Here is a 6,000-nt window from a genome sequence, read left to right on the forward strand (position 1 = left end):
GTCCTGGCGGAGGTTCGAGTCTTCCCTCGGGCATGGGTGTGTGTGTTTCTCCTTAGGATAATTTAGGTTAGGTAATGTGTAAGCTTAGGGACTGATGACCTTAGCAGTTGAGTCCCATAAGATTTCACACACATTTGAACATTTACTCAGTGGAAATGAATCTAAGTGCGGGGACACGTTACCAAATGTCTCCCAGTTGCGCATAGGAAACTGATCGTCACATAGCGTGAGTTCGGCGTGACTATAGGTTCTAGGCGCTTCAGTCCGGAATCGCGCGACCGCTGCGGTCGCAAGTTCGAATCCTGCCTCGGGCATGGATGTGTGTGATTTCCTTACGTTGCTTAGGTTTAAGTAGTTCTAAGTTTTAGGAGACTGATGACCTCAGATGTTATGTCCCATACTGCTCAGAGCCATTTGAACCAGCGTGACTATAGCGTCAAATGGGGCTGACCGCGAAACTCGAGGCAGTTGAAGAACCGAGAAAAGATAATCTGCAGTTACGCTGCACTATGGCGGTGTTCTTCATTACAGCATAGACCGTAGACAACATTTGGATACTTCACACTCGGAAGAATCATCGACAGACTGGAAGGAGGACGAATTGTGACTACTCTAGGCCAGGAGTCCGGTAATGCTCACAGCATTGTTTCACGTGCGTGGGGAGTTTTCTGAACGTAGTCACTGCTGCCTGACGGAAATGAGATGATCGGCTACGATCAACTGCAGCAGCAAATGATCGCCACATTGCGTAACTGGATAGAAGGGAGCCACATCAAACAGCAGGTGCAATTGCAACCATATTTAACAGAACTGCAAGGCGCACGATGACAAGCTCCAATGTGGCACGGTGACCACGCTGGGTGGTCTGTTTGCCCGACGACAAGTACGTGTTGTGTTCCGTTGACACCCCCACGTCTGCGGTACTGTCCACGATGGTGCCAAGAGCGTAGGGAATGGACCAACGAAGAGTGGGGTAGCGTGCTCTCCCGGGATGAGAGCAGATTCAGTCAATCTCGAACAATGGCGATTGTGATCACGTGCAGTTCTCTGATGAGAGCAGATCATCTGATTAGCGATTCCGGATGTACCCTTACATGGCAAAAGTTGGGAACACATAATGTACCCAGGAACAACATCGACCGTGGTCATTTAGCTGGTCAGATTTTTAGGGTGTGGGGAGACATAATGTCGCATGGGCGTACTGACCTCCAGATCTTTAAACATTGTACACTCACAGGTCAACGTTCTTATTACATTGTACTCTCTCCCCGTGTGCGTCTTTTCGAGGATGTATTCAGCCCTTAATTCATCCTCCCAGGTGGAGGAGCTCTTGAAACGAGAGGATATTCGCCGAATGAACTGGCCTATTTGTTTCCCCGACTTAAATGCCATCGAGCGCATATTGGATGAGTTGAGGACAGGTAGTGCAGCGCGACCACCTGCACCAACGACCAGCCAGCAGTTGTTAAACTTTCATGCTTGTCTTCTTCTAGGTTTGATATACACCGAAGAGCCAAAGAAACTGGTACACCTGCCCAATATCGTGTAGGGCTCCTGCGAGCACACAGAAGTGCCGCCACACAACGTGGCATGGACTCGACTAATGCCTCAAGCAGTACTGGATGGAATTGACACCATGAATACTGCAGGGCTGTCCTAAATCCGTAAGAGTGCGGCGGGGTGGAGATCTCTTCTGAACGGCACGTTGCAAGGCATCCCAGCTATGCTCAATCCCAGATGCTCAATCATGCTCATGTCTGGGAAGTTTGGTGAGTAGCGGAAGTGTTTTAACTCAGAAGAGTGTTCCTGGAGCCACTCTGTAGCAATTCTGCACGTGTTGTGGTGCCTCATAGTCCTACTGTAACTGCCCAAATCCGTTAGAATGCAGGTGATGAGACAGGATGCTTACGCATATGTCATCTGGTGAGAGTCGTATCTACACAGATCAGGGGCCATATATCACTCCAGCAGCACACGTCCTACACCGTTACAGAGCCTCCACTGGCTTGAACAGTGCCCTGATAACATGCAGGATTCATGGATTCATGAGGGTGTCTCCACACCTGTACACGTCCATCCACTAAATACAATTTGAAACGAGCTCGTCCGACCAGGCAACATGTTTCCAGGCAACAGTCCAATGTCGGTGTTGACAGGCCCAGACGAGATGTAAAGCACGACGAAATGTCGTGCAGTCATCAACGGTACCCAAGTGGCCCTTCGGCTCCTAAAGCCCATATCGATGATGTTTCGTTGAATGGCTCGCACGATGACATTTGTTGATGGCCCAGTACTGAAATCTGCAGCGATTTGCTGAAAGGTTGCACATCTGTCACTTTGAACGATTCTCTTCTGTCGTCATTGGTCCCGTTCTTGCAGGATCTTTTTCCGGCCTCAGCGATGTCGGAGATTTAATGTTTTACCGGATTCCTGATATTCACGGTACACTCGTGAAATGGTCAAATGGATAAATCCCCACTTCATCGCTTCCTCGGAGATGCTGTGTCCCATTGCTCGTGCGCCGACTATAACATTACGTTCCAGCTCACTTAAATCATGATAACCCGCCATTGTAACAGCAGCAACCGATCTAGCTACTGTGCCAGACATGTGTTGTCTTATATGGGCGTTCCTGACCGCAGCGACGTTTTCTGCCCGTTTACATATCTCTGTATCTGAATACGCATGCCTATGCCAGTTACTTCGGCACTTCAGTGTATATCTATGAGAGCGAATACAAGCCTTAGTTTATTTGTTCCACTGTGGAAATTAGCCTACATTGTGATAAACCACAATGAGAGGCGCACCTATAGAGAAAAAACCTAACACTACTCGTATACATATCGCTAAATTGTAGAGAGATGGCCGACTGGCTTGTATTAGCCGCAGCATCCGTGTGCATGTGTGTGTACCAGATTGGCTAACTGAACATAAAGATGTGCTGATTAGAAGTGCTGACGAGCCATGTAGAGGCAACATCATGTTGCTTTAAAAGGAATTGTGTGTGTGTTTGTATTAAATACACAAGCCTGGGTTGAAAAGTTATTATTAGAGCATATTGAAACAATTCTCTCTCGCCTTCTTCGTTAGGGGTCTTACACTACTGAGTGCACTGTATTAACCACAACGAGCTGACACTTAGAGCTTTGGCAGGAATTTCCAAAGACTGGAGATCCTAACGTTCATTGGTGGACTGACACGCAGATCTGATTCTGTTCGTATACCAACATGCTTGCCACAACACAGACCACATTCCAGATGCATCAAGACAGTATACAGTACGTCGTGAGCATACAGTTTTGCACTGTCTAAAACAGAAATATCGGTTGGAGGCTTTTCTGTAGCTTCAAGCTCCATAGGAGTTTAACGTATCACTAATGATGTGTCTGGCAGATTGCTTTGTGATCTTAATAATTCGTTGCATTATACTGGAGCTGAGTGAATTCAAGTATGTAGGAATTTTATTTGTTTTTGTTGTCTTCCTCCTTCTTCGACTATATTCTACTGTTGGATCACAGTATATATATATATATATATATATATATATATATATATATATATATATATATATATATATATATATATGTGTGTGTGTGTGTGTGTGTGTGTGTGTTTCGAAAGCTTAAGAACAACTCTCTAGCTGAAAAAATTTCCACCGAGTTGCAAGTTTTGTAATTGTTCTGTGTAATATTTGTGGTACGTCTGCATTATTGATTGCTCTATACATCATCTTGTTACAGTAAAACTGCTGGATGCCTATATAGATTATATTGAGCACATACTGAGGCAACTTCCGCCTAATGTTTGCTTGGTGGTGACATCTCTCACATAAAAAATGACACCAAGGTTTTTTTCTGGCAGACTATCCTATGACATTATTGTTTTATACTGCCAAAGGATCTTACCTCACCAGCCGATACAGTGTCTTATCCCTTCACTACAGGACAAGCATCTCGAAAGGGGAGCAACAGTGCGCAGTTGTTAAGTAATACAGGTACCTTTGAGCACTAAATTATTTGTGTTGAAGCAACATTATGCCAGTATGTGATGCATATGAGATGCCAACGTTACATTGATGTGACGCTTGCTATTCTGGTGTTACACCTGTATACCTAATTTACTACTTACACAGGAAATACTATCAGGTTTCAGATTTGGGGTATGTCTGCTTCCCACTACAGTGCCTGATCCTCTCACTAAAACCCAGATTCCTTAAGAACAGTGGAGCCCTACAGCTATTAGCTGAGAGCAAGAGGGCATCGTTGATAAATAATTCAGAGCAGCTCTCATAGAGTGCTTGCACAGTAGAAAGATACACACAGTACATCCATATAAACAGTTAAACCCATTTATTTATATCCTACCAAATTGTGAATTTCCTGCAAAAAATGTGACAATTACAAGACTCTGCTCCTGCAAGTTTAATGTCATGTTCTTATTGATTGATAGCATTAAGAAAAGTACAAAAAAAAGAATGTTATAGGATACATATGTATTTATAGACCTCTCGAGCTATTACTTCGTTGCTCCTCTTCAAAGAGGTGACCATTTGCATCTGTGGCAATTATTTGTTAGGTGGCCCTACTTCCTACATATCGTGCAAATGCCCCCAGTGTATGCTGATGACACTTCAAGGCGTGGGGATCATCCCAATTAGATAGTGTGTGGATTAATGGATAGAGCTCACCATCTACCTCACTCGTATTGCCCCTAAATTCCCACACTGCATCAGGGTCTGCATCAGTAACAACAAAACCTGAGTATAAACAGCGAATGGCATAACATTATTAGTTTATCTGAAAAAAACTTGTAGTTAATCAATGAAGCAGTATATTAGTTGTCATCTCTCGCCCTTATTGACTTTGTTATCAACAAACAAAAAGAACTGGCAAAGTACATGGTGTCAGACTTCTCTTGTCTGACTGACTGACTGCTATTGCTGCTGGCAGTACTTAATGCTGGACAGGAAATGGCAATGCCCATACAGTCAAACTATAAATAGTTAAAATTGCTTGAAGAATGTGGAGCTGAACTTGCATATCATTGTCCAAGTGGGGGTTTAGTGGTGCTGGGTGCAGGAGGGGGGAGGGAGGGGGGGGAAGGTGGCTCGGTTGTTTGGGGGAGTCGGCAATGGGCTGGAGGGGAAGTGTTGGGTGCTGTGGGATGAGGTTTGCCTTCAGGGGGCAATGATGGAATGATGTCAGCATTCTAGAAGTGGCCGTGGTCCATGTGGCTGGACGCAATGACATAAGAGTGCTGACAGACGCTGAGTCAACATTTTCTGCCATAATGCCCACTGACCTTCTACTATGAAAGCTGCCATCTAAGTAGATATGGATGAGACTGAACCCATGTTATTAGAATGGCTAACTCCCTTCCCCAAACCCCAGAGGACTGGGCAGATCCACCTTCTTGTCGCCCGTCACTTATTTGACTGGAGCCGCATAGCTCTGTGGCCACCGCGGCCACCTGCCCTCACCTCGGCCCCTCTGTCGAGCCAGTGCATAGAACTCTACGATTTCAATAGTTATGCCTAGTTGACAGCTTCTCAGCATACACATAAAGTCACAAAGCACAACACTATTTAGTAAAAGTTCTGTGTATGTTCCCTTGCCTGAACTGTTTTTAGTTCATGTTTCATTTCAATACTAGGCTACACTCCAGACAAATAGTTTTAGGAGATACTTCTTATCCCTTGAATCTACTTCTTTTAGTGGCTCATTTTCTAGTCTCATTCCCTCAGTGTCACATGATTTATCGGCATCATTACAACGCCACTGTTTTTCTTTTGCAGATGTACATCTTAATTATTTGTTACATATTTGAATGACCTAGCTGATCCGATACTATATCCAGCATATAAGCAAAATCTATCTTAGGGGGCTGCATGCAGTCTGTTGATTGGAACAGAGTGTCATGTGATTTGATTTCCATGAGAGTTGCGAGTTTTCTGTAAGAAGCAGAAATTTATTTTCAGTATCTTGGCATGGCCACACATAC

Source organism: Schistocerca serialis, chromosome 2 (assembly GCF_023864345.2).
Source record: "Schistocerca serialis cubense isolate TAMUIC-IGC-003099 chromosome 2, iqSchSeri2.2, whole genome shotgun sequence".
NCBI lineage: Eukaryota > Metazoa > Arthropoda > Insecta > Orthoptera > Acrididae > Schistocerca > Schistocerca serialis.